We start from the raw sequence: 13,868 nt of genomic DNA on the forward strand, positions 1-13,868 counted from the left end.
TGCAAGTTTTCCACTCGTTTCATTTTTCTGACAGGCGCACAACCACCGAGCGTTCTTGCATGCGCTCATATGCAGGCTTCGCTTACGCTCTGGACATGCACACCGGTTGTTCTGCTACGATTCCTCCGTTTGTAAAGCGCATTTCTGCATATATCTTTCGTCGTAGCCTGCAGAGCCACAAGCAAATTTGAGTTGCAGCGCTTTCTTTATGGTTTCTGCACTCCATGCACTACCTTTCCGGCTCTTTCTCTTCAAGGCAGCCTTCTGGTCCTCGTTCAAGAAATCCAGATTTTTGGTCAGTGTTGAGAGGTCTTTTTCTAACCGCTTTGTTTTCCTGGCAGCAGTCTTCAACTTCTTTTTTGTTGTCGACAAGTCTTCATGCAAATTAGTGTTTCTCTTTTTCGCATCTTGCAGAGCTTTTCGTAGCTCATATACAGAGAGCGAGGAAATATCTTCATTGCTCTCATGCTCGACTGCAATTTATTCGAAAGAAGAGATACTCTCTCGACTCAGTTCTGCGGAGTCTTCTTGGTCAGCGTCTGTAGCAAGTGTTGAGGAGGAGTTGGTGCCTTCCTCGCCAGCAGGCCAACATCGGCAATCCGTCTCATAGGGAGTTTCCTTCGCTTAGGTTGAGCTGAATTAATAATAAAAATAAAAGAACACATGTCTCAATGCTTATTGAAATAACTGCAAATCGCGGAAATAGTACGCCCCACTACAATTATTACTCGCGTCTAAAGTCGAATGCGCGTATGCGCGACGTATGCGCGTACCTATACGCTGCCTATGCAGCAGCAGCGTACACGAGTTTGCTTTAATTGCAAAATACGGATCGACAAGACTTAACTGTTTTGCAACTCAACTCGCAGATATATGAGCTGTCAGTTGCGTTCCACCGATCCCGCTTTACTTGAGCTTCCCATTTCTTTCTTCGCTCCGAGTCCCGGAGGAAGCGAAAACGACGCAGGCCTTGTGTTGACCCGGAGCACATTGGCACACAACAGGCCGTCATGATGGCTCAGTGGACTTGAAAAGCTTGTTAGTCATACAGTCGAACACTGTCAAACAAGTTGAACCACCAGCGAGTGCCTCGAACAACGCAAGCTCAGCTGTTAGCACCGATCAACTGCGGCCACTCTGACCGCCCGCCGTGATTCAATATGGCGTCGCAGCGAGAAAGAGGCGGCGTGAGGGTGGTCAAAGGATGGCACCACCCTGAACGGCGGCGCTGGCATCGAGGCACCCTACGCGTCCGTTGGAGTGGCAGACGGAGATGCACATGTCTAGTCAGCCGGCATTTTTCGAGTCGTGTTGTAAATGTTGTTAATTCGCCGTAAATATCTCTTGATTTGTACTCAAGGGTGGAGCAAGACCCCAAGGAAGAGAGATTGACTCATCGGGAGCGAAGAACAGAAACGATGGATGGTTACGCTGCTTGGGTCTCGGCACGTTCAAATTGGCAAAGTTCCGAATTTGTTGCTGTGTTGTGTCCGCTTGTGCGCTCGTTATTTGCCGTCATCGCTCGGAGATATTTGCGCTGGATGTCTTTCACTTCGTGTACAAAACTCTGCTCGCTGCGGCATCGAAGAAGTTGTCCTGTGTTTGGGTGCACGTATGCGCTTGGACACGGATAGCCTGCTTGCTCTCAACGGGTGTTCAACAGTCTACGCGCGCTGGTAACTTGCTCATGAGGTAAGCCCATTTTAATCTTATTTGTTTTGCATAACGTAGGTGTTAAAATGATGTGTGGTAAGCCGGTGTCGCGAACAGAAATATTGTTTCAAAAGACCACTATGCAACGTCTTAGGGCAAAAATCACGCATGCATGGGGAAAGGATAAAACCTATCTCTTCAGATCGATTCCAGTCGTAGCGCGATTGGCTCGATCGCAATTTCCGTGAGGTACTTCTAACCTTTTGTTCACTCGCGTTAGAAGCGTAGAATAAAACTGCGTTCAGTTGAGCTCTTGTATTGACGCTTGTATTGGCTTGAGAGCATACTGTATCCGATACAAGAACTTCTGTTAAAATACGGAAATAAACGTTCGAGGCAATAGCAGTCGCTCACTACCTGTGATCGTTACTTTCTTGCTTGGGTGCACGTTTTAATTGTGACCGGAAAAAAACGTCTTGCTGCACCGTTTGCGGTGCAGCAAGACGTGTTCCTTCGAATGATGTCTGGGCAGTCAAGGCATTCGTGCCACTAAGCAAGCAGTAAACGGGGTATCAGTGCGAAAACATTTGGACATACAAGAGAAGCGAATGGTATCACCATAGACTCTTTTATTTGACGAATAATTCAGTTGTATTACTAAAGCGGAGAGTGGATATGCATGAAAGTCAGATTGTATTGATACTAAGCAAAAACAAGGTAACTTATCATTACTAATCAATCCTTTTCTTTTATTGAAAGGCAAGTTGCTGTTGTGCTGGAGCTGAGAAGAGGTCTGCTGCCTGCAATGGGTCCATCTCTCTCAAGTTATTGCAGTATTATAGCTCTCAAGGTGAGTGGATTTTTTTTTCTCATAGCTATTTGCCACCTGAATCAGGACCGTTTACTTAGCTGTGTAGGTGATCACTGTTAGTGACATTGGAGTGCTGGTGGACCAGCACTCCTTTATGATTGCAACGCATATGACAGAGTGCAGCTGTGGCAGTATGCAAAGGTGTTAATCTACAAGCCAAATTAGGTTCTTTGAGGTAATATGTTAATATATTGATGACATTGGATTGTGGTCTAGCAGGCAAAAATGCTAAACAAAAAGAAATTTTAATTTGCACTTGGTAAGATGTGCAAGCAATTCAGGCTGTTATACATGAAGTGGGACATTTGTAGATGTCTTCTACAGTGCTGCAGTCCTGAATGGCTTCAGAGTTGAGTGATACCACTATAATTTCTCTGTAGAGCATGCAGCACAGTTTAGCATTGGGGGAGGCTGGCATCAACAGGCGTCTACTTACTGTGAAGTTCAAGTGAGGTGTTACTGTTAGGGTGACTATATATAATTTATGGTTTAATTCTAGTCTTGTGTCAGGCAGACATAGTTTACCCATTTGGTTAAACAATAGAGATGTAATATCTATGTATACAAGTATTACCCATTCATTTATGCCATTTAGACAATGGCAGAAATGCGTGGGTAATACTTGTGTACATAGACAATACATCACTATTGTTTAACCAAGCGGTGCCCCTGCATGCTAAATTTTACAGGGCTATTAATAAGTAATGTCAGCTTTTGTTGTAACATTAAGGCACCTTTTATATTATTACAGATTACCACCATTGTGCACCATCATAGTGTCATATTTACACTAAATGTATTTGACTTTGCTATAAAACCTTGCACAGCGGTGCATCGTGAAATTTTTTTTTATAGTTTCTGGCCTCAGAATGCACTTCACGTTATATTCTTGTTTGCAACAAGACTATAAATGCAGGTTTCTCTCCTTATGTTTTGTGGCACTTCAAACTGCGGCGAGCTAAACCACTGGGCAGCAATACTGGATACGCTACTGCGTGTGGAGCTGTCTTCAAACACACACAAGGAATACATCATTGCTTTTTAGCACAAAATAACGGACACAACAAAGACGACAGAACAAGGCGCTACTCTCAACTGACATCACTATATTGCGTCCCTCCTTTGTAGACAGCAGAATCTAGAAGAACATTTGCTGTGAACACCAAGTGCAGGAACCACCAACATCTGATCAAAAAAGCACACTCATGCGACAGAATCCAAAAAAGAAACATATTGAGCACTTTACAAGGTTAAAGAAAGCACACTAATGCACTGTGACCCCAGTGACTGTATGAAGAAAACTTCTGATAACTCTCTGGCGGTGGTATCACGGCCCTTTTTTCAAAATCGTAGCATCACGAAACATTGCGAACCTAAGCGATCCATACCAACAGGCACAGGTTCCCATTTGGCTCAACATTGTAAAATATGGAAGTGCAAAGCCATGTTTCGTGATACTACGATTTTGAAAAAGTGCTGTGATACCACCGCCTGAGAGTTATCGGAAGCTTTCTTCATACAGTCATTGGGGTCACACTGCATTAGTGTGCCTTCTTTAACCTTGTGCAGTGCTCAATATGGTTTTTTGGATCCCGTCGCATGAGTACGCTCTTGTGATTGGTTGTTGGTGGTCTCTGCACATGGTGCTAACTGCGGATGTTCTTCTAGATTCTACTATTTATAAAGGAGCGACGCAATAAAGTGATGTCAGTTGAGTGTAGCGCCTTGTGCTGGTCACCTTTCTTGTGTCCATTGTTTTGCACTTAACAAAGTATTTATGGATTCACACCAACTAGCCCGCCAACACATTGTGTTGCGGGCACTTCTGAAGTACTGTCTGTCCAATAACCTTGGTGGCATAGAAGCGCCGTCCACTTCTATGCGTTGCTTTCTGTTTCATTGTGGCATGACATCACACTATAATCATAATGTGTATGTACTTTTTCCAAGAGACCCATATTCCTATCCTTGTGTTGTATTTGCTGTCGCATTATTTATGTGCAAATGACCAGTGCTCCGAGCTCCATTTTATCGCAAGTAAACTACTGGTACCTAAACAGATCTGTATATCAGAAAACCAAAGCTGAACTGCCGAACAGTACCAAGCGGCAGCCTTAGTGCAGTGTCAAGTAGTCAGATTTTATTGGTCATGCAGAGGTACACAGGATAACTCTTTATTACTTGCTGAATAATTAGGCTGTGTGAAAACTGAGTATATATGTAGCTTCAACCACATGCTATTGGTCATTGCTCCTGCCCTCATCAAATGTAGAAGATTATCACGGCATTTCCTATTCTCTTTTTCCTTAATACAGTGGGATTACTGCATGCGTAAGTAGGAAACGGATCACATAGGCAATCAAAAGCCAACATTGTGTAAACTTGGAACATTGATTGTACAGTTTGATGACCCAGAATAAGTAGGAATACACCATAAATGATTGACAATTAACTTTTACTTGACACAGGGCTAAAGCATACAGTAAGCATACTGTATGCTCATATGGTGTCACATCAATTTAAATTTTAGTGTAGCTTTACAGTGTACGCTTCTATTGTTGTATTCTGTCAGAGGAATGATAATGTTTCGCGTGTATAGCAACTAGACTGTCTATATACAGAAGTAAAAATGTGTGAACTGTATTTTTTAATGATTTGATAGAATGTGTAGCACAATAAAGCCATACAATCAACGCACAGTGATGTGACTTTCTCTGCACATGTTGCAGGTTCAAAAAAAGTATGGTGGAAGCTGTTGCCAAGGTTCCGACCAGAAAAGACAGCCAGTATAAAAGGGTCCACGCCACTGATCTCTACTACAGGGGATGAACAGCACATCGAGCGCCCTCGACTGAAGCCGGCCTTGTCCCGGAAGTTGGTGCTTGACAACTTTGCGGCAGCACTTTGTTGCACGGGTGTGTAGCATTTCTTCCCCTAACATGCCTGCCTGATGTGCCATAAACTACCCAAGCAGTGTTTCGAGGTGTCCAGAATTTTTCCATTGTAGTGTCTACAGTGTCGCTAACATAAGTGGCGTGCAATGGAAACACTGGTAAATCAGAAAAAAACTTGATGTAAAAGAACACTATCGTATACGGGTTCAGATTGTCATAAAAGTGCTTACCAGACATGTAGAGACCTCCTAAAATGTGAAAAACCACAAAGAAAAGTTTTTCGGCAGCAATATTATCTGATCGCACGCACTAGTTAGTCCACCATATGCCCTGCTTCCAGGACAAGCGACTGCATGACATCGCATTTCCACTGGCTTCACCTGCATCCGGTGCGGTGTGCTGCACCCAGCGAAACATGTTAGAAATCAGTGGTGCACAGTGTTTTTTGTCCCCTTTCTCGACGCCTACTGAACACATGTTAAACTGTTTCCAAAGCAGACAAACAGAAGGAAAGGGTTCTGAACACATTGCATTTTAAAGTGGCTGGTACTGGGTAACGCAAGTACTGTGGCATAGTAGATTTGCACCAGGCAACCTGGGTTCCCAAAAAGGCTACTGTTTACTTGCAAATGGCCAACGTATTCTGAGCATGTTGAAGTTCTTTTTTTATTCTCATCGCTTATTTAGCTAACGGAGACAGCTTTCACAACTGAAGAAGCCTTGGAAGCATGAAACACTTCACAAAACCAGCTTCAATATATCGTGTCTGCATCACAATTTCATGGCTGCATGAGTGAACCCTCTGGTTAACATGTAAGAGAGTTCATGATGTTTGCCATGCATTATCAAGTTTATTTACAGGTCAACCCTATCTTGAGATTTAAGCTGATGTTGCGTTTAGAGAAATTATGGCCGAGAGCCAGCTTTTGAGAATACAGATTGAGCTTGACAGATTAAACGCCAGAACAAGTCGTTGAGGATTTCAGATCAAGAATCTTCAAAGGCCAGTTCATTTAGTGGTGTTAATATTCTGCTCGAAGTTGTTGATTGTTACGTTCATATGGTGCCCAAGCATCGCGGTAACAACTTCACTTGGAGTACATAGCAAGGGTGTATTCAATGTAAGCTGCTGGCTTTTTTTCTGTGTTTTCAAAAACTGGTTTCTTGTTCAGTTTAAATTTTCGAATTTTGCATTGTTTATTAGGTGTTGTGTCTTGTTTCCTTTTCCTGCAGCTTCTTAGTTAAACATCTGAATAGTGAACACAACTTGACCTTTTGCTTGATTGCCTAGATTACACGCCCTCGATGCAAAACAATTTCACTTCAAAACTGCTTGTACCACACTGAAAGAATAACTTGAAGCAGCCATAGCCACCAATAACACGCAAGAGATGATTATGAAAATTTTAATATTGTTTTTTGATCTACAGGGTGTCTTAACTATCGTGCACCAAGATTCAGAAATATGTAAATGCGATGTAACTAGACAAAATGAAGGTAATGTTTGCCATCGCCTGGAGATACTCTGATTATATTGTGCATTCTGCCTAATTACATAATTCCTAATTATTTATTAAATATCTCAAATAATTAAATGAAATGTGTCAATGAAAAGTTGTAGAGCAATATGAAAGCCTCCTGATACACTTTTTTGTTACTGTTACTCATTGTGTGCTACATAAAAGTGTTTTTCCAAGGAATAAGCCTGCGAATACACATAAAGTGTCTTGAGTGGCCAGTCATGTGTCAGTTTTGTGGTGCAAAGCCACGAATACAACTTAAATGGGTTCTTTTAAGAAAAAGACTTAGCTCAGCAAATTATCTTTCTTTGTGCAGCCTGTGGAGACAAGGTTTCTTAGACATGGCCGTGGCCCTCAAGGAAGATGCCGAGGCCACAGGCAGTTCCTCCAGTGACCGTGAAAAGGTCCCCTGGGGCACAAGTCTGGTTTGGCACCCCCACCTTTCTCCTGCAGCTTTTCTGTCTACTTAGCTAACCAGGTGGGTCAATGATGGCAAAGGGAAAAAAAGAATCAACAGCATCAAACGCAGAACTTGCTGAAGCTCAATGCATTTTTGGTGTGAAGTTTTTCCCTTATCATTTATCAAAAAAACGGGTAATAAGTATATGATATGGTCTTCATATGGACACCTCTTTCCCACAGAGAATTAGCAGTAAAAAAAGCAGCTTATGAAGGCTTGAATATTAGCTAGGATGATGTGGCATAGATAGGATAATGATTATGAATGTTTCTAATGAAGGCAGTGGTAGTAGAGTGAATAATCAGAGTTTATATACAGATTGAAAGACATTTCGTTCCAATGCCAGAATTTTAAATCATCCCAAATAATTCTTGCATTTTATAGTCTTCATTTTATAGTTCTTGATGCTTGCTTCTTGCTGACATCATTCTTATGCTGCATAATTCACCTGTTATAAATTCCCTATTTCCCCCATTCAAGCAACTTTACATTGATCATAAGAAACCTCGTAGATGAGTTCCAGAAACTTGCTGATGAGATTAGGGGGCGGCGTGTACCCCAGGCCGCTTTCAAGGGCCTCATATCGTGCAAATGTTAGAAATACTCCTGCTAAGCAAGTTCTTGGTGTCATACAAGGTTATTTGCGAATACGAATTTGCCTAAATTTAGAAAACAGCCAATATAAAAAATGTCAAGCGATATCGCTGGCGATACACACACACATTCCAACTGAACTAAATGCAAATAAATATAGCACCAAATGCAGAATCATTGGCATGATGCCATTCTTTCAGTGGAATAAAATCTGTCCTGCATTGTAAATCTGGAATCCTTTATAATCCAGACTACTAAATACTTATGAGGGTTGTAGCGTAAAATATGCATGTATTTATTTCTCGTTTCTTTACTTTAGGACCCGATAATGCTAAAACAGCAGTGAAAGAACTGATATCACAGTACCTAATACTTTATATTGCTCCAGAAATCCGTTTCTCTGCCGATCGCAGCATTCGACACTAACAAGAAGGCACATAACACTTAGGGTGGTGCTATTCACTTTGATTGTTTGGGAACGAAACCCATAATGTACATGTTATGGCCCTACGTGTCATTACGTTTGAACAACAAAAAGGTTGGGGGTTTGCATTTTGCAAAACTGCATGGAGGTTTTCACTGTGTGCATATAAAATTAGGAACCTTCCCAGCTCATACTAAATGCATTCTCCAAAGCTTTAGGTTATACAGGTGCACTACTTTACACAGAACACACTCTTTTCCCTCGTCACGGCTCACACTCTTAGGCAGAGTTACACCCTTTGAAGTGCCCCTTCTTCCACACAACGATAATTGTCATCTGCCTTTATGCATTTTCTTTCTTTAACGCTGCGAGCCCTGTGCTTTCCAGTAACGAACGGCATGCGCGTTATCAGCATGATAGCATTCCCGACAACAAAGTAGCGGGCGTGGCGTCTTCAAGAAAGGAAACGCATCGAGGCAAATAACGATTATTGTTGTGTGGCAGAAGCGGCACTCCAAAGGGTGTAACTTTGCCTAAGAGTGCAGGTGGTGATTCAGATTCTTCAAAGGTGTTTCATTGTATGGGATGGCACATCGCGCTTCACTTATTTGCAGAATATTGCATTCCAATTGTGTCATATGAGATAAATCCATTAGAGAGCTTTAGCTTGCCCTAAATTTATTACAGCTGTGTACTGGTAAACTGGCCGCAGCTTGCAGTGCTTGTGGAAAAACAATTGTAACTGCCATATTATATGTAACTGCTAGTGCACAGGCATAGGCAGCAGCAATGGTTAGAGTACACTTGTTTCTTCTATTCTGGGGTATGCATCCTCCACCAGAAAGTAGTTTTTTTCGTCTTCCTCTTCTACCATATTGGAATGTGAAATGGGGTGTAATTTGTAGGATATACTCTTGCATAAACTTAATGAGCATTTATTCTCGTCTGTGCCACAGATCATTGTTGCTACCACTGTAAAAGCAGGGTGCCTGTTTACAGCACCCATAGGGAACAATCTGTGAATCTTTAACGAACAGTAACGATAATGAATAATCGAATAATTTTTAGTAATTTTCAACAAATTTAGCACTCTTTGCTTTCCACTACGGTGTTTTTCAAACTCTAATATTGGCACAAGGTTTGAGTGCAGGATGTCATTTTGTGTGAAAGAGTACACTTGTGCGCATAACACCTCATCGTCAACATTCTGCTGCACAGAATGTCATTAGCTTTTGTATGCATTGGTCACTATCTCACAAACCGGTTGCTCCTTTGTTAGTTGGAATGTAGCATTTATGTAAAGCACATTTGATGTTCTAACAAAAAGCATTGTGCCCTCTTATCCCCTAATTCTCCTCACTTGATGCCTAGTGTTGTAATAGCATGGTTGACACCATGAGAGTCAGTGTGGTGAATAATTGTCTGGTGGAGTAGGGGGTGTACGTTAACTTAAGCAACTTTTCCAGACGACTTGAATCAGTATTGTGGAATGCTGGTTTTTTTTTCAATCACTGTTACCTAGTTTCACTTTGGTTGTGGCAACAAGTATAATGTAGTTCGCTAGCACTCCTGCCAACACATATAATGTGCAGGCATCTGTGTTGAAAAAAAGACCAGCTAATGGTTTGCCAGGAGCTAAGGTCCATTTAGACCATTAAATTTTGAACTTACACCGGTGGAAATAACTGGTGAATGAAAGCACACCCAGGAGAACTGAAGCAAGACTGCGAGTCGGCCTAGTTGGAACAAATTCATCTTGAAACTTATTGTGCGCAACAAACAGGGACGAAGAATAGAAGAAACACAAGGACGAGCGCTTAACATTGTGTTTCTTCTATTCTTCGTCCCTGTTTGTTGCGCACAATAAGTTTCAAGATGAGCAGGAGAACTGACCATAATATTTTCTTTCATTATAACACCGCTGAAGCTTTGAACTGCATTTGAACTGGCTTGTTTAAAAAATGACCCATTTCCTTGTTCAAGTAAGACAAAGGTTCCACAGGAAGACAGAAACTTGAAGCCGTCAACAGCAGCATGAATATAAACAGCACTCGACGTTTTGCAATCTTGCACCTGGTTATATTATCCATCCCATTTTTTTCCACAGGCTGTTCTTTACTGTTTTATGGTCATATCCAGTTTAATTTTAATGTCCCTATGTTTTAATATTTGGTTAATATATACTTTCTTCATCGGCTTGCAACAAAATATATATTCATAATGTGCCTTCATTTACCATTTGCAGTGATCTTAACCAGATGCATCTTGATACAAAATTTATTTTCCTTAATTCTTCGTTTTCCTTTTTCAAAAGTGCAAACTGTTTATCTTGATACCTATTTTGTCTTCTGGGAAGATTGGTTCTACTGGATTAATGACTGCATACATGTGCACATCGTTTTCTGTTTTGGTCACCCCTACTCTTGGCAAGTACTGACAGCATTGCTCATACCCGCTCCATCACGATCACCACTGCTAAGCACACCCTTTCTTCCTTTATTTTAACACTTTGGCTTCTCTTGACCTATTATATGCACCAGTTACTTCTCCCCCAATGAGGCTAGGGGCCAGTGAGATATGCACAATCCCACAACACAGCCAAGGAAAACATTTGCTACCCTAATGACAAGCACCTATGTCGAAATGTTGGCTACAGCAACATCCCTTGTGCCAGCAATGTTGATCTACTTACATGTTTTTCTAACACAGAAGTTACTGCTTTCTCGTGTTCTGTGATTAAACTTTTTTGCCGCTTTCTTTAGGATGGATATTCACGAAGACTATTTGTTTCTCCTAACAGCAGCAAGTTTATCCTTGCAAGTGTTTGGAGTCAAGAACAACTTTCACCAGGAAGAAGTGCAAGACGAGTGATTGAAGAAAATAAAGTTGCTTCTGTGATCTAAGAACTTGAGGACTGAAATGTTGCACCTTTTTGTGTATATGCTATGCAGTGCATTCATATCACAAAGTGCAAAGTGTTTTATCTCTGCAGCCATGTCAGTGTGTTGGCAAGACAATTTTCTCAATGGTGACCTGCTGCTTTGACTATGAGCTGCCTTCATGACATTTGCATTAAAGGAGATGTACTATCGTGGACAAAAGTACCCTGGAAGTGCGAGCGTTGACCAAATTGCATTTCTGCTCAAGACCGCTGAAAACAGTGGGTCACGTATGCACATGCTGAACGCAGATGGTGGCACGGCTGATCCCAGCAAATAGCACACCAATGAAATTCGGTCGACTCTCGCACGTCCTGGGAAATTTTGTGCCCGATGGCACATTCTTCGAATGGATATGCTCTGCAAGATGAAATACGGGAAGCACCTGTACTTTAACGGTTATAGTACAGATTCAGAATACAGAATCTTCCGTTTTCTAGATACAGAAGCACTCGTATCTTGTATTACGGTCTCCTTTTTTACAGTTGTCCGTTCTACGGAAATGACCGTTCTTAATTTACGGAAGAGTGTTCGGTCACAAATTACCAGCAAATTTTCTGTAAAGTAAGGCAAATTTTTTTTACAGTGTGGTCTGCTTGAATGTGTTCAAAATATGGCAGTTAGGTTTGTACTAGGAAGTCATACTAAAAGGCTGTGTATTACTGAGAGTAAGGGTAAGCTGCAATGGCAGGATTAAAAAACTAGGAAATTTCTTCAGTTAAAATTATTTCACAGCATGTACTGTTCCAAAAATGTAGAGATAGAGAATTTCATATCAGGCAAACATCATACCTCACACGAAAGAGAACACTCTAAAAAGGTTTATTAATTTCCTTTTCCTTATAGGTGATGCCTCACATTGTTTTTTTCCTTGGACCAAAGGGACTGCAAGTTTTTTCAGCCTGCAAATGTTTGCATAGTTTTCAAAGATAATTCCCTTCCTGCTTTGTGTGCTATGATGATGATGATGATGTGTAGTGTTTTATGGCGCAAGGACCAGGTTTGGCCAAAGAGCGCCATGACAAGTGGTAGTGTTAACGATGTGTTATGGACGATGTGACTTGGCTGTAAAGTGGCCTAAAAATAGTCGCTGTAAAGTGCGTAAAATCTGCGTGCTATAAATTTATGGCGATGACTAATGACGGATACTATGTACATCAACATCCACCGTAAAAGAATCATGCAAAGTAGAAAATATATAAGATTCTAAAATTCACTAGAGCACCACTGCCTCGTTAGAGCCCTTGAGACACAAGGGCCTAGAGGCATGTGCTACATAAAAAATTTATCACAGCGGCATCCTCTGGAAAGGGGATGCGCTACGAGTTTAATGGTCTTAATACATGTAGGACAACATCATTTAAAAAGTTGAGGATTGCCTTGGTGTCAAAAAGCGGTTCCTTACCAAGAAACATAGCCGGGTGTAGAGGATGTAGTGTTGGTAAGCAAGCGGAAAATGTTTTTTTCTCTCCGTTTCGGCTTCCCGACACTCCAGGACCACGTGGAGGACGGTAAGCCTCTCGCCGCATCTACCACAGATTGGGGGTTCACTTCCGGTTAGTAGATAATTATGGGTGCCAAATGTATGTCCTATTCTGAGGCGACAGAATAGGACATCTGTTCGCCGAGATTTTGTTGGGGAGGGCCAAGAACCTAACTGTGGTTTTATAACGTGCAGCTTATTATTTATTTCTGCGTCCCACATGCGTAGCCAGTGGTTTCGCAGTTTCTTTTGTATGTAAGGTTTCAGATCTGTGAGAGGCACGAAAGCAGTATTATTAACAGCAGGCAGTGCAATTGACGTAGCCATCTGGTCTGCCAAAACGTTACCTTCGATTCCCCTGTGGCCGGGTACCCAGCATATGATGATTTGCTGGTTAGATAGATAAGCTTTGCACATGTCGGAATAGACCTCAGTAAGCACAGGACTTTTATGTTTGTAGGGTGACATCAAGGCCTTCACCACACTTAGGGAGTCAGTATCTATAACGGCCTTTTGGAGTTTTGATTTCTTTATATGCTTTACAGCCGACCATACAGCGTAGGCCTCTGCTGTAAAGATACTTGTTTCTGGATGTAGTACATCGGATTCCGAAAAAGAGGGATCGACGGCTGCATAGGATACTCCGGCATGGGACTTGGAAGCGTCTGTGTAGAACTCTGTGCATGAATGCTTGTACTGAAGTTCTAGGAAATGCATTCGAATTTCTACCTCTGGAGCATGCTTTGAAACATTTAGAAACGATACGTCACATTCTGTGACCTGCCAGTCCCAAGGAGGTAATAGCTTGGTTGGGCGCATTAAGCGGTGCTCCAGGAGTGGGACATGTATATCATCGCTAAGCTCCTTTATACTCAGCGTGAAAGGCTGTATTATAGACGGACGGTTTCAGAAAATTGTAGCAAACGTTATATCAGTGACAGTATTAAAACATGGATGTTCAGGATTAGAGTGCACTTTGAGAAAATACGTAAAGCTGATGTATGATCTCTGCAAGTGGAGCGGCCACTCA

General features: G+C 41.8%; 1 protein-coding gene and 1 long non-coding RNA gene across 5 annotated transcripts in view; one reads left to right on the forward strand and one right to left on the reverse strand.

The window, feature by feature from the left end:
- Positions 1 to 13,868, reverse strand: part of LOC135915616 (uncharacterized) — a 132,439-nt gene that overhangs the window by 65,143 nt on the left and 53,428 nt on the right. The window lies entirely within an intron of this gene.
- On the forward strand, positions 1,263 to 11,322 carry LOC135914105 (uncharacterized). 2 transcript variants are annotated; one of them, XR_010568205.2, is made up of 5 exons: positions 1,263 to 1,692; positions 2,413 to 2,503; positions 5,254 to 5,439; positions 7,255 to 7,416; positions 11,217 to 11,322. It is a non-coding gene; the product is annotated as an uncharacterized lncRNA (long non-coding RNA). The 2 variants fall into 2 exon arrangements; XR_010568206.2 differs by having other exon boundaries at positions 11,220 to 11,322.

The sequence above is a fragment of the Dermacentor albipictus genome, chromosome 3 (assembly GCF_038994185.2).
Source record: "Dermacentor albipictus isolate Rhodes 1998 colony chromosome 3, USDA_Dalb.pri_finalv2, whole genome shotgun sequence".
Classification (NCBI taxonomy): Eukaryota; Metazoa; Arthropoda; class Arachnida; order Ixodida; family Ixodidae; genus Dermacentor; species Dermacentor albipictus.